Raw genomic sequence first — 14,742 nt, forward strand, 5'->3', positions numbered from 1 at the left:
ATGGGTTCCCAGATCCTCAAAAGGTTGTACAGCTGCACCATCAAGAGCATCCTGACCGGTTGCATCACCGCCTGGTACGTCAACTGCCCGGCATCCAACCGTAAGGCACTACAGAGGGTAGTGCGTACAGCTCAGTACATCACTGCGACCAAGCTTCCTGCCTACCAGGACCTATATGCTAGGCGGCGTCAGAGGAAGGCTGAAAAAATTGTCAGAGACTCCAGCAAGTAACCATTTCGGGTGCATTCGTAAATTCAGTCTGGCCATCTACTCCGATTTCAGAGCACCCTCGTCTGAGTGCGCCAGAGAACGCAGAATAACTGATGAATTTATGAACGCTCAACACCTGTTGAATATGGCCGGTGTCAGTAGACGTCAGTAAACTCATCGCCCAGAGCATCCGGTGTGCGCTCTGAACGCGATACACTCTGAATTCGGAACGGACAATCTGACAGCACAGTTTCAGTTGCAGTCACCAACGCTCTGGATAACATAAAACTCTAACCAGCTCTGTCAGGGCGAGTAATGTTCTGTGAGCTGTTCTCTCTCACTTACATGTCTGGAAGTAGCGAGCAAGGTAGCTTGGGTGCTTGACTGCTGTTGTTAGTGCATTCTGATCAACCCTTAAAGAGATGGGTGCGGCTACAGCTTAAGAAGGTATGAACGATGCTGAATGGGTGTAGACAAAGAAGGGCTCTCCAATAGTAGTACCAAAAGCAAAATTACTTCCCCACTGTTCCTCAACAGTAGTGTTTGATATACCATTTTCTAGCTCTGAGTCTCAAATTTTGCAACATAAGACCGATTTGAGCCAGTCAGTCACAAATTACCTCGACTAACCTGTACCCCCGCACATTGACCCAGTACCGGTTCCCCCTGTATATATAGCCTCGTTATTGCTATTTTATTGTGTTTTTAATTGTATTTTTGTATTTTTTATTAAATATTTTCTTAACTGTATTTCTTGAACTGCTTTTGAACTACATTTCACGATAAGGTCTACACCTGTTTTATTCGGGGCATGTGACAAATAACATTTGATTTGATTTGAACTTGCAACATTTTTAAATATTTTACAGAGTTACAGTTCATATAAGGAAATCAGTCGATTTAAATCAACTCATGAAGCCCTAATCTATGTCTTTCACATGACTCGTCAGGGGAGTCGCCATGTTTGGGCCTGTTAGGGCATAGGCTCACCCACCTGGCAGCCAGGTCCACCCACCGGGGAGCCAGGTCCACCCACCGGGGAGCCAGGCCCACCCACCTGGCAGCCAGGTCCACCCACCGGGGAGCCAGGTCCACCCACCGGGGAGCCAGGCCCACCCACCTGGCAGCCAGGTCCACCCACCGGGCAGCCAGGCTCACCCACCTGGCAGCCAGGTCCACCCACCGGGGAGCCAGGTCCACCCACCGGGGAGCCAGGCCCACCCACCTGGCAGCCAGGTCCACCCACCGGGGAGCCAGGCCCACCCACCTGGCAGCCAGGTCCACCCACCGGGGAGCCAGGTCCACCCACCGGGGAGCCAGGTCCACCCACCGGGGAGCCAGGTCCACCCACCGGGGAGCCAGGTCCACCCACCGGGGAGCCAGGTCCACCCACCTGGCAGCCAGGTCCATCCACTGGGGAGCCAGACCCAGACAATCAGAATTAGGTTTTCCCCACGAAAGGGCTTTACTACAGACAGATATACACACTTTTAGAGTTGGGATCAATTCCATTTAAATTCCTGCCAGCTGAATTGGACATGGGCTTTCTCCATAGGACTGCAATTCAATCCCTTAACTAACTGTAATGTAGGTGGAATTTACCCCAACTCTGCAATTACCAGTAAGGACAGACTTTGTTCAGGGCTGTTCTCTGAACAGGTTGTGCCTGAAGAGTGCATTAAAGTGGATCTTTTCACATTTCTCCCTTTCACATGTATAACCATTTCACATGGGCCTTTTCTCTGGAGACACAAAGGCTCACTGATCACTGTATCACTCCTCCTTACCTAGCGACACCATGGCACTAGATGCCGTTGGTTGCCTGGCAACAGGCTAACTTCCACCCAAGCACTCTTCTGGTCTGACCTGTTGAAGAAATCACCTCAGCGTCCTCAACAGTCAAGGAGGAGTAACGATGCTCATTTACCAACTGAATACTGTGAATTATTTAAATAACTACACCAAGACATTTTCATCAGACATTTAAGGTTTATCACCTTTATTAACCACCTTTCTTCCCCAATGTATCTCTCCTGCCAGACTCATGGTTACCTTTGGTAGTGCTCTCTCTTTTTTTAAACTCTCTGTTGGTGATTTGCTTATATCAGGTTTAGACAAAGTTTTGAGGATAGCTATATGATATTAATTGAAAGCTCAACACTTACGAAAGGTTAAACGTACATTACTGAAATCAATGCTACACTAGAATTGATGTCTGGTTCACATCGGAGACTCTTAAGTGTATCGACAAGCAGCCTTATGGGCTATCTGTAAGATTGAACCACTGGAGTTCTAGTATTCTATAGACACTTAGAACAATGTGACACACATAGTGTGCGTCACAAATGGCACCCTACTCTCTATGTAGGAAATAGGGTGCCATGTAGCAAACAGGGTGCCAAGTAGGAAACAGAGTGCCAAGTAGAAAACAGAGTGCCAAGTAGGAAATAGGGTGCCATGTAGGAAACAGAGTGCCATGTAGGAAACAGAGTGCCATGTAGGAAATAGGGTGCCAAGTAGGAAATATGGTGCCATGTAGGAAACAGGGTGCCAAGTAGGAAACAGAGTGCCAAGTAGGAAACGGAGTGCCATGTAGGAAACAGAGTGCCAAGTAGGAAACAGAGTGCCATGTAGGAAACAGAGTGCCATGTAGGAAACAGGGTGCCATGTAGGAAACAGAGTGCCATGTAGGAAACAGAGTGCCATGTAGGAAACAGAGTGCCAAGTAGGAAACAGAGTGCCATGTAGGAAACAGAGTGCCAAGTAGGAAACAGAGTGCCATGTAGGAAACAGAGTGCCAAGTAGGAAACAGAAGGCAGTTTGGGATGGAAGCCTTATTGATTCAGTGGTGACGCACCACAAGTGGCTCCCTGGCTTCAACACACTATTACGTCATCACGTAGTTGTGTTAGACCTTGTCCTGGGACATTGTTTTATACACAGTGCCAAATAATGGTTGTTTGGCATGTAACCATAGTGAATGTCATGTAACTTCTTTTTTTAAAAGATTCTATAAAGAATCATCTCTTAAGGTTCTAAAGGGAACCTTCATGATGCTATAAAGCAGAGTTCTCCAAAGTCAGTCGTGAGCCTCCCCCTGGGAGCACATTTTTTGTTTTTGCCCTAGCACTACACAGCTGATTCAAATAACCAAAGTTTGATGAGGAGTTTATTAGTTATATCAGCTGTGTAGTGCTAGGGCAAAAACTAAAAATGTGCACCAAGTTTGGGTCAGCTTTTAGTCCTTTAGAAATTTGCCAAACATTCTCAAAAGACATAAGGCCATATGTTGCCCATAACTATAACTAACAATCATCTATCATGGCATAATACATCAGATTAGATCAACTGGAATGACACTCTCACTTATGGGTGCACAAAAAGAGCTGTTAGCAAACCACACCCCAAAATATTCTAATGAGCCACAGCCCAGACATTTTAATTATCAAGAGGAACACAGCCTTTTTTGAACTGCAAAGAACCACTGAAGGACTCAACAGGTGCTTTGGATCATATGGTTCCACATAGTCTAAGTGTGTACGTACCGCATGTGTTGTCATAAGTCATAACATTTTAACATTATACAATTCCAGTTAGTATGATAGAATAGAGTTAAAAGTGGCTTAATTATAATTTGTAATATATATATATAATTTAAATAGGCCAGTCAGTTAAGAACAAAATCTTACTTACAAGGACAGTCTACCCCAGCCGATGCTCGGGCAATCGTGCATAGCCCTATGGGACTCACAATAACTTCCAGATGTGATACAGCCTGGATTCAAACCAGGGACTGTAGTGACACCTCTTGTACTGAGATGCAGTGCCTTAGACCACTTCTCCACTCAGGAGCCCATATTCCCTACATAGTGTACTACTTTTAACCAGAGCCATATGGGCACTGGTCAAAAGTAAATGCAGTACAGATGTAGGATCTTAATTTGATCACCCTGCTGCAGGATACTTTCCCTGCAACCCAGAACATTTAAAACGTGTAGTATATTCAAGTTCTAAAAAGGCTTCTGAAGTTTGTAATTTCCACTTTGAGATTTTAGACTTGTCTTTCCTTTACAAAACAATATATTCACCCCTATAAAAATGTCCATTAATTATAATCCACATAACAATTCAAATGTTCTGTTGCTACAGGATTATTTTCCTGCTGTAGCAAACTGACTCAACGGAAGATACTACACCTGTACATAGGGAATAGGGTGCCATTGGGACAGACCTGTTTACTATACATGGTAGTCATATGCAGAGCTTCTATCCCTCTGGTATGGTGACTGACTACGTTAGCGTCTCTGGTGGTAGAGATTCTCCACTGGGTCTCTGTGTTATGTATAATCAGATCTTGTCATGGCTTGCCAAGCATCTCTGCAGATATCTTACATCATTCATCAAAGGCTGTTTCTCAAATGCCACAGCAGACAGCACTTCGATGGGCAAGTCTGTTTCACATCACGTTATACTTGATAGATACCATGGTCTGTGTCCCAAATGCCACAGCAGACAGCACTTCAATGGGCAAGTCTGTTTCACATCACGTTATACTTGATAGATACCATGTTGTGTACCTAATGCCAAACACAGTATCACAGGTTATTGCGAAAATAGACACAAATTTCTTACACATATGCCACCCTCTTCCCTGCATAGTGCACTTTGGGCACTGGTCAAAACTAATGCATCATATAGGGAATAGGGTGCAATTTAGGGACGCAGTCCATGTTGTTACCTATGCAACCTTCACCCAACCTAATTTACATCCTCATGTCGGTTTGATGAATTACATTTTTTTCTTTAAAACAGCCCATTGGCCACAGCTGTTGACAGCTGATCTATGATGATTCTGGCCAGGACATGTATCTATCTGTACACATGTGTATATTTGCATATGCATGATTACATTGTTGTATATGAGTGATTTTGTGGGTTATCTAGGGGAAATATGATGTATTGCAATGTACTGCTGGTCATATATGAAGATCGTTAGAGTTAAAAATACAGTGTCTGGTTAAGCCAGGAATAGCTCCCTTTTCAAAGTATATGGCAGTGTAATACATTTGGCCAAAGCCTCTTTATTCCCTAAATAGTGCCTAGAATAGCTGGAGTTGCATACTAGCAAACTGACATAGTTACTATTCCATGGTTCTTTAACAGAGCCACAGATGGGGATCTCACCTAGTACTGTCCAGATTCTCCCTGAGGGAACGCACGCACACGCACACACACACACACACACACACACACACACACACACACACACACACACACACACACACACACACACACACACACACACACACACACACAGCAGCCTCACACCTACTGTGTCCTGGCCATAGGGCAGAGGAACGGCAAGTTCCAAACAACAACAACAAACAACAACAACAACAGCAAACAACAACAACAACAGCAAACAACAACATAAGCAACAATCAAATGGACAAGAGCAGATAATTTTCCCCTCCATGAAAAGCCTCAGCTGTGTGTGTGTGTGTGCGAGCATGTGTGTGTGTGTGCGTGCGTGTGTGTGTGTCCCCTCGTCAACTTGCGTGTGTGTGTGTGTGTGTGTGTGTGCGTGCGTGCGTGCGTGTGTGTATGCGTGTGCGTGCGTGTGTGTGTGTGTGTCCCCTCGTCTGACCTCTAATAGCTGTGAGCTGTGCAGTGGGACCAGGAGTAAATATTGTGTTGCTAATGCCACATCGCTCATGGAGATGACAGATAATTACACAATTAATTCTTCTGCGTTTTATAGACCGTAATCAAGTAGCGTTTCATAGAAATGCGTTAGTACCTAGCCATAGCAAATGATGCTTAAAGGCTACTGCATACACAATATAACGGTATAAAACCTTTGGAGGTGAAAATACAGAGAGAGAGATTAACGGCCACACCTTGACTCCTCACACACTATGACTCCTGGGGACTGTGATGAGGAGTATTAATAGATCAATTCTGGTAAGGGATCAGCCTTGGAAGCCTCTAATACAATAATGTGTGACGGGAAAATGCTGGATTCAGAGAGTTCAGGTAGATATTAGACTTTTTGTGATGTGACGCATGAATGAATGTGCACAGTCTGATAGACTGCAGACCTGCTGTTGTATCATATATAGCATGTGGATGATTACGTTAAGGAGTTGGGTGTGAGAGTGTGAGTGAGGAGTTGGGTGCGAGAGTGTGAGTGGGGAGATGGGGTGTGTGAGTGGAGAGATGGGGTGTGTGAGTGGGGAGATGGGGTATGTGAGTGGGGAGATGGGTGTGTGATTGGGGAGATGGGGTGTGTGAGTGGGGAGATGGGTGTGTGATTGGGGAGATGGGTGTGAGAGTGGGGAGTTGGGTGTGTGAGTGGGGAGTTGGGAGTTGGGTGTGTGAGTGTGGAGATGGGTGTGTGATTGGGAAGATGGGTGTGAGAGTGGGGAGTTGGGTGTGTGAGTGTGGAGATGGGTGTGTGATTGGGGAGATGGTTGTGAGAGTGAGAGTGGGGAGTTGGGTGTGTGAGTGGGGAGTTGGGTGTGTGAGTTGTGAGTTGGGTAGTTGGGTGTGTGAGTGGGGAGTTGGGTGATGGGTGTGAGAGTGGGGAGTTGGGTGATGGGTGTGAGAGTGGGGAGTTGGGAGTTGGGTGTGTGAGTGGGGAGTTGGGTGTGTGAGTGGGGAGATGGGTGTGTGATTGGGGTGTTGGGTGTGTGAGTGGGGAGTTGGGAGTTGAGTGTGTGAGTGGGGAGTTGGGTATGAGAGTGGGGAGATGGTTGTGAGAGTGGGGAGTTGGGAGTTGGGTGTGTGAGTGGGGAGTTGGGAGATGGGGTGTGTGAGTGTGGGGATGGGTGTGTGATTGGGAAGATGGGTGTGAGATTGGGGAGTTGGGTGTGTGAGTGTTGAGATGGGTGTGTGATTGGGGAGATGGGTGTGAGAGTGGGGAGTTGGGTGTGTGAGTGGGGAGTTGGGTGTGAGAGTGAGAGTGGGGAGTTGGGTGTGTGAGTGGGGAGTTGGGTGTGAGAGTGAGAGTGGGGAGTTTGGTGTGTGAGTGGGGAGTTAGTTGTGTGAGTGGGTAGTTGGGTGTGTGAGTGGGGAGTTGGGAGTTGGGTGTGTGAGTGGGGAGTTGGGTGATGGGTGTGTGAGTGGGGAGTTGGGAGTTGGGTGTGTGAGTGGGGAGATGGGTGTGTGATTGGGGAGTTGGGTGTGTGAGTGGGGAGTTGGGAGTTGGGTGTGTGAGTGGGGAGATGGGTGTGAGAGTGGGGAGTTGGGTGTGTGAGTGGGGAGTTGGGTGTGAGAGTGGGGAGTTGGGTGTGTGAGTGGGGAGTTGGGAGTTGGGTGTGTGAGTGGGGAGTTGGGAGATGGGGTGTGTGAGTGGGGAGATGGGTGTGAGAGTGGGGAGTTGAGTGTGTGAGTGGGGAGTTGGGAGTTGGGTGTGTGAGTGGGGAGTTGGGTGATGGGTGTGAGAGTGGGGAGTTGGGAGTTGGGTGTGTGAGTGGGGAGATGGGTGTGTGATTGGGGAGTTGGGTGTGAGAGTGGGGAGTTGGGTGTGTGAGTGGGGAGTTGGGAGTTGGGTGTGTGAGTGGGGAGATGGGTGTGAGAGTGGGGAGTTGGGTGTGTGAGTGGGGAGTTGGGTGTGAGAGTGGGGAGTTGGGTGTGTGAGTGGGGAGTTGGGAGTTGGGTGTGTGAGTGGGGAGTGGGGTGTTGGGTATGAGAGTGGGGAGTTGGTTATGAGAGTGGGGAGTTGGGTGTGTGAGTGGGGAGTTGGGAGTTGGGTGTGTGAGTGGGGAGTTGGGAGATGGGGTGTGTGAGTGGGGAGATGGGTGTGAGAGTGGGGAGTTGGGTGTGTGAGTGGGGAGTTGGGAGTTGGGTGTGTGAGTGGGGAGTTAGGTGTGTGAGTGGGTAGTTGGGTGTGTGAGTGAGGAGTTGGGAGTTGGGTGTGTGAGTGGGGAGTTGGGTGATGGATGTGTGAGTGGGGAGTTGGGAGTTGGGTGTGTGAGTGGGGAGTTGGGTGTGAGAGTGGGGAGTTGGGTGTGTGAGTGGGGAGTTGGGTGTGAGAGTGGGGAGTTGGGTGTGTGAGTGGGGAGTTGGGTATGAGAGTGGGGAGATGGTTGTGAGAGTGGGGAGTTGGGTGTGTGAGGGGGAGATGGGCGTGAGAGTGGGGAGTTGGGTGTGAGAGTGCGAGTGGGGAGATGGGTGTGAGAGTGGGGAGTTGGGTGTGTGAGTGGGGAGTTGGGAGTTGGGTGTGTGAGTGGGGAGATGGGTGTGTGATTGGGGAGATGGGTGTGTGATTGGGGAGATGGGTGTGTGAGTTGGGAGATGGGTGTGAGAGTGGGGAGATGGGTGTGAGAGTGGGTAGTTGGGTGTGTGAGTGGGGAGTTGGGTGTGAGAGTGGGGAGTTGGGTGTGTGAGTGGGGAGTGGGGAGTTGGGTATGAGAGTGGGGAGATGGTTGTGAGAGTGGGGAGTTGGGTGTGTGAGGGGAGATGGGTGTGAGAGTGGGGAGTTGGGTGTGAGAGTGCGAGTGGGGAGATGGGTGTGAGAGTGGGGAGTTGGGTGTGTGAGTGGGGAGTTGGGAGTTGGGTGTGTGAGTGGGGAGATGGATGTGAGAGTGGGGAGATGGGTGTGAGAGTGGGGAGTTGGGAATGAGAGTGGGGAGATGGGTGTGAGGGTGGGGAGTTGGGTGTGTGAGTGGGGAGATGGGTGTGAGAGTGAGGAGTTGGTTGTGTGAGTGGGGAGTTGACAGGTTGTTCGTTCATCACAGTGAGGCAAATCGCAGACCTCTCCCTCCGCAGATCTGACTCTGGCTTGAGATGCCCCTTACACTCCCTCACACACATACACACACACATACACACACACACCCACACAAACGCTTACTAAGGACACCTGTAAGCAGTGCTTTATCACACTCTGCTCATGATAGCACAGCCGGTGGCCACTGCCAACAGCTACAGCTGACAAGATGGACAGACTGGTCATCAGGGGGTCTTGCCCATCCCTATGTAGCCGTGAGATGTTGCCAACAGTTTTTCAGTGAAGTCTGCTATTGGTTCCTTGATTTGTCGCTAGAAGTGACGTTTTGCTGTTGCACCAATTTGCCTTGCACAGCTGCACACCCACACACACACCCCCACACACACACAAACACATCCTGTCCCCGACGTCCCACCATATCCCTGTTGATGGATGATGTCATTAGCAGTTCATCTCTCCTAGCTGCCTTTCCTTTCTTCTGCCTCACTGGATACAAGACAGCATCACCTACATTTAAACTCTTGCATTTAGAAACTACACAATATATACAAAAGTATGTGGACACCCCTTCAAATGATTGGATTTGGCGATTGCTGACAGGTATATAAAATCAAGCACATAGCCATGCAATCTTCATAGACAAACATTGGTAGTAGAATGGCCCGTACTAAAGAGCTCAGTGGCTTTCAACATGGCACCGTCATGGGATGCCACCTTACCAACAAGTCAGTTCGGGAAATTTCTGCCCTGCTAAAGCTACCCCGGTCAACTGTAAGTTATGTTATTGTGAAGTGGAAATGTCTAGGAGCAAAAATGGCTCAGCCGCAAGGTGGTAAGCCACACAAGATCACAGAACGAGACCACCGAGTGCTGAAGCGTGAAGCACGTAAAAATTGCCCGTCCTCAGTTGCAACACTTACTACCGAGTTCCAAACTCCCTCTGGAAGCAACTTTAGCACAAGACATGTTCGTAGGGAGCTTCATGAAATGGGTTTCCGTGGCCGAGTAGCCGCATGCAAGACTAAGATCATCATGCGTAATGCCAAGCGTCGGCTGGAGTGGTGTAAAGCTCGCCGCCATTGGACACTTGAGTGATCAATCACGCTTCACCATCTGGCATTCTGACGGACAAATCTGGGTTGGGGCAGATGCCAGGAGAACGCTACCTGCCCCAATGCATAATGCCAACGGTAAAGTTTGGTGGAGGAGGAACAATTGTCTGGAGCTGTTTTTCATGCTTCGGGCAAAGCCCCTTAGTTCCAGTGAAGGGAAACCTTAACGCTACAGCACACAATGACATTCTAGGCGATTATGTGCTTCCAACTTTGTGGCTATAGTTTGGGGAAGGCTGTTTCCTGTGCTTCCAACTTTGTGGCTACAGTTTGGGGAAGGCTGTTTCCTGTCTCAGCATGAAAATGCCCCCGTGCACAAAGTGTGGTCCATAGAGAAATGGTTTGTTGAAATCGGTGTGGTAGAACTTGGCTGGCCTGCAAAGAGCCCTTGACCTCAACCTTATCGAACACCTTTTGGATGAATTGGAACGCCGACTGCAAGCCAGGCCTAATTGCGTGAGTTGAATGAAAAGTGTTAGCTATGTACAATATCAAAACGCAGAGATGTAACAAAAAGTATTCGCATATTTTTTCCCACAATGATTTACAAGTATAGGTGGAGTATAACTGCTCAGTACAGCCTTCGTAAAAGTTGATCACACAACTGAGTCTTCACTAATACAATTAAAGAGATGCAACTCAATGAATAAATATCAATTCCTCATGTTACATTAATGTATCAGATAATCATTAGATCCTATTGGTTCTGACACCACCTGACTGACACGATCCCAAAGACACAGAGAGAGAGAGAGAGATTTGTATATTATCTACCCCACTTGCTTTGGCAATGTTAACACATGTTTCCCATGCCAATAAAGCCCCTTGAATTGAATTGAATTGAGACAGAGAGACAGAGAGAGAGAGAGAGAGAGAGAGAGAGCGAGAGAAAGCGAGAGAGACAGAGAGAGAGACAGACAGACAGAAAGAGAGAAACAGATACACAGAGAGAGAGAGAGAGAGAGAGAGAGAGAGAGAGAGAGAGAGAGAGAGAGAGAGACAGACAGACAGACAGACAGACAGACAGACAGACAGACAGACAGACAGACAGACAGACAGACAGACAGACAGACAGACAGACAGACAGACAGACAGACAGACAGACAGACAGACAGACAGACAGACAGAGAGAGAGAGAGAGCGAGAGAGAGAGAGCGGGAGAGAGAGAGCGGGAGAGAGAGAGAGAGGAGAGGAGGGGACTAAGGTTGCAGCATTCAAGTAAATAAGCCTCCTCTCCATTTTAATGTTGTCACTGTTAATATAAACTCTACCTCCTCCCTTCACTCTGCTCGCCAGGCAAACTGCATAGACCTGCCTTGCTGTCTTAACATCTGAGCATCCCCCCAATAACTATGATGAATGCAATGTCCACAGGAATAAAACACCCATTTAAAACTACCTCCCATGGTGCATTAGGTTCCAATACCCCATGTATCCAGTTGCTTCTTATTAAAGTCTGCTGATTGGCTGTGATGGCCTCTGCTACCAGCTTAAAGCACAGTTGTAATCACCTTATAAAACCTTATAAACAATGCCTGGTCCACTATGTCTTGTAGATACCCCACCCACTATGTCTTATAGATACCCCACCCACTATGTCTTGTAGATACCCCACCCACTATGTCTTGTAGATACCCCACCCACCACGTCTCATAGATACCCTACCCACTATGTCTTATAGATACCCCACCCACTATGTCTTATAGATACCCCACCCACTATGTCTTGTAGATACCCCACCCACTATGTCTTATAGATACCCCACCCACTATGTTTTGTAGATACCCCACCCACTATGTCTTATAGATACCCCACCCACTATGTCTTATAGATACCCCACCCACTATGTTTTATAGATACCCCACCCACTATGTCTTGTAGATAACCCCACCCACTATGTTTTGTAGATACCCCACCCACTATGTCTTGTAGGTAACCCACCTACTATGTTTTATAGATACCCCACCCACTATGTTTTAGTTCAGATGCATTTATTAGGGAATAGGGAGAGAAGCCATGTGCAGAGGAAGACAAAAGAAAGATGGGGTCTCCCTGCCTGTGTGTTATCTAAACAGCATATGGAGCATTCACTCTATAGCCTGAAGATGTGGCTGGATCTGGGAGAGTAACACGGGGGGACATGTCATAGATAGTGAAATCCCACAGAGGCTGTTTAAAGCAAACTGGCCAATGTGTGTCTGTATCTTTCATCTACTGATCTGAGGCTTTGAACATGTGTTTTAGAGTCATGAGAGCAGAGAACTGGGGGTGGTGGCATACACTCTCTGTGTCACTGATCACTGTGGAATATACTCTCTGTGTCACACACACACACACACACACACACACACACACACACACACACACACACACACACACACACACACACACACACACACACACACACACACACACACACACACAGACAGGCGTGGCCAAAAGTTTTGAGAATGACACAAATATACATTTTCACAAAGTTTGCTGCTTCGGTGTCTAGATAGTTTTATCAGATGCTACTATGGAATACTGAAGTGTAAATACAAACATTTCATAATTGTCAAAGGCTTTAATTGACAATTACTTGAAGTTGATGCAGAGTCAATATTTGCAGTGTTGACCCTTCTTTTTTAAGACCTCTGCAATCTTCCCTGGCATGCTGTCAATTAACTTCTGGGCCACATCCTGACTGATGGCAGCCCATTCTTGCATAATCATTGCTTGGAGCTGGTCAGAATTTGTGGGGTTTTGTTTGTCCACCCACCTCTTGAGGATTGACCACAAGCTCTCAATGGGATTAAGGTCTGGGGAGTTTTCTGGCCACTGACCCAAAATATCGATGTTTTGTTCCCCGAGCCACTTAGTTATCACTTTTGCCTTATGGCAAGGTCCTCCATCATGCTGGAAAAGGCATTGTTCGTCACCAAACTGTTCCTGAATGGTTGGGAGAAGTTGCTCTCGAATGATGTGTTGGTACCATTCTTTATTCATGGCTGTGTTCTTAGGCAAAATTGTGAGTGAGCCCACTCCCTTGGCTGAGAAGCAACCTCAGACATGAATGGTCTCAGGATGCTTTACTGTTGGCATGACACAGGGCTGATGGTAGCACTCACCTTGTCTTCTCCCGACAAGCTTTTTTCCGGTTGCCCCAAACAATTGGAAAGAGGACTCATCAGAGAAAATGACTTTACCCCAGTCCTCAGCAGTCCAATCCCTGTACCCTTTGCATAATATCAGTCTGTCCCTAATGTTTTTCCTGGAGAGAAGTGGCTTCTTTGCTGCCCTTCTTGACACCAGGCCATCCTCCAAAAGTCTTTGCCTCACTGTGCGTGCAGATGCAGTCACACCTGCCTGCTACCATTCCTGAGCAACCAGTACGGTGGTGACCCGATCCCGCAGCTGAATCAACTTTAGGAGACGGTCCTGGCGCTTGCTGGACTTTCTTGGGTGCCCTAAAGCCTTCTTCACAACAATTGAACCGCTCTCCTTGAAGTTCTTGATGATCCGATAAATGGCTGACTACTGGCAGCAATATCCTTGCCTGTGAAGCTCTTTTTGTGCAAAGCAATGATGACGGCACGTGTTTCCTTGCAGGTAATCATGGTTGACAGAGGAAGAACAATGATTCCAAGCACCACCCTCCCTTTGAAGTGTCCAGTCTGTTTTCAAACTCAATCAGCATGACAGAGTGATCTCCAGCATTGTCCTCGTCAACACTCACACCTGTGTTAACGAGAGAATCACTGACATGATGTCAACTGATCCTTATGTTGCAGGGCTTAAATGCAGTGGAAATGTTTTGGGGGAATTCAGTTCATTTGCATAACAAAGACGGACTTTGCAATTAATTTCAATTCATCTGATCATTCTTCATAACATTCTGGAGTATATGCAAATTGCCATCATACAAACTGAGGCAGCAGACTTTGTGAAAATTAATATTTGTGTCATTCTCAAAACTTTGGGCCACGACTGTACACATACACACACACACACACACACACATACACATTCACACACACACACACACACACACACACACACACACACACACACACACACACACACACACACACACACACACACACACACACACACACACACACGCACACCACCGCCTGCCAAAGAAAAAATATCAATCACATACAGGGTTCAATTGAGTTCAATGGAAGAAAAGGAGATGGGTAAAACTGTCTGATCTCTCTGAGCAGTAACAAGAGATGGGATGAGAAAAAGAGAAATGAGAGAGAGAGAGAGAGAGAGAGAGAGAGAGAGACAGAGAGAGAGAGAGAGAGAAAGAGAGAAAGAGAGAGAGAGTTTGCGAAATATTTGGTGAAGTGCTAAAAGGGGACGATAGCATGTGTGAGGATTGTTCGGCGCTGTACAAATTCAACAGTCACAAGAAGCCGACGTCAAATCAACGGGCTAAATGGAAACTGAAATCTGGACACTGACTGTAGGTCTAGACCCTCTCACATAGGCCTTAATATTATCTTCTGCAGCATTAAGCATTTCTTGCAGTAAAAGTATACACCAAAATTTGGACTGGGAAACTTGAGTGGAGAAATATGATTTATTTATTTAAGTATCTTGAGCGAATGCAAATGTGCAGTTAGATACCTGCTCAGAGGCTGGTTCCTCTCTAGGTTTCTTCCTAAGTTACTGCCTATCTCTCTGGAGTTTAAGGCT

The sequence above is a fragment of the Oncorhynchus tshawytscha genome, linkage group LG12 (assembly GCF_018296145.1).
Source record: "Oncorhynchus tshawytscha isolate Ot180627B linkage group LG12, Otsh_v2.0, whole genome shotgun sequence".
Taxonomy (NCBI): Eukaryota; Metazoa; Chordata; class Actinopteri; order Salmoniformes; family Salmonidae; genus Oncorhynchus; species Oncorhynchus tshawytscha.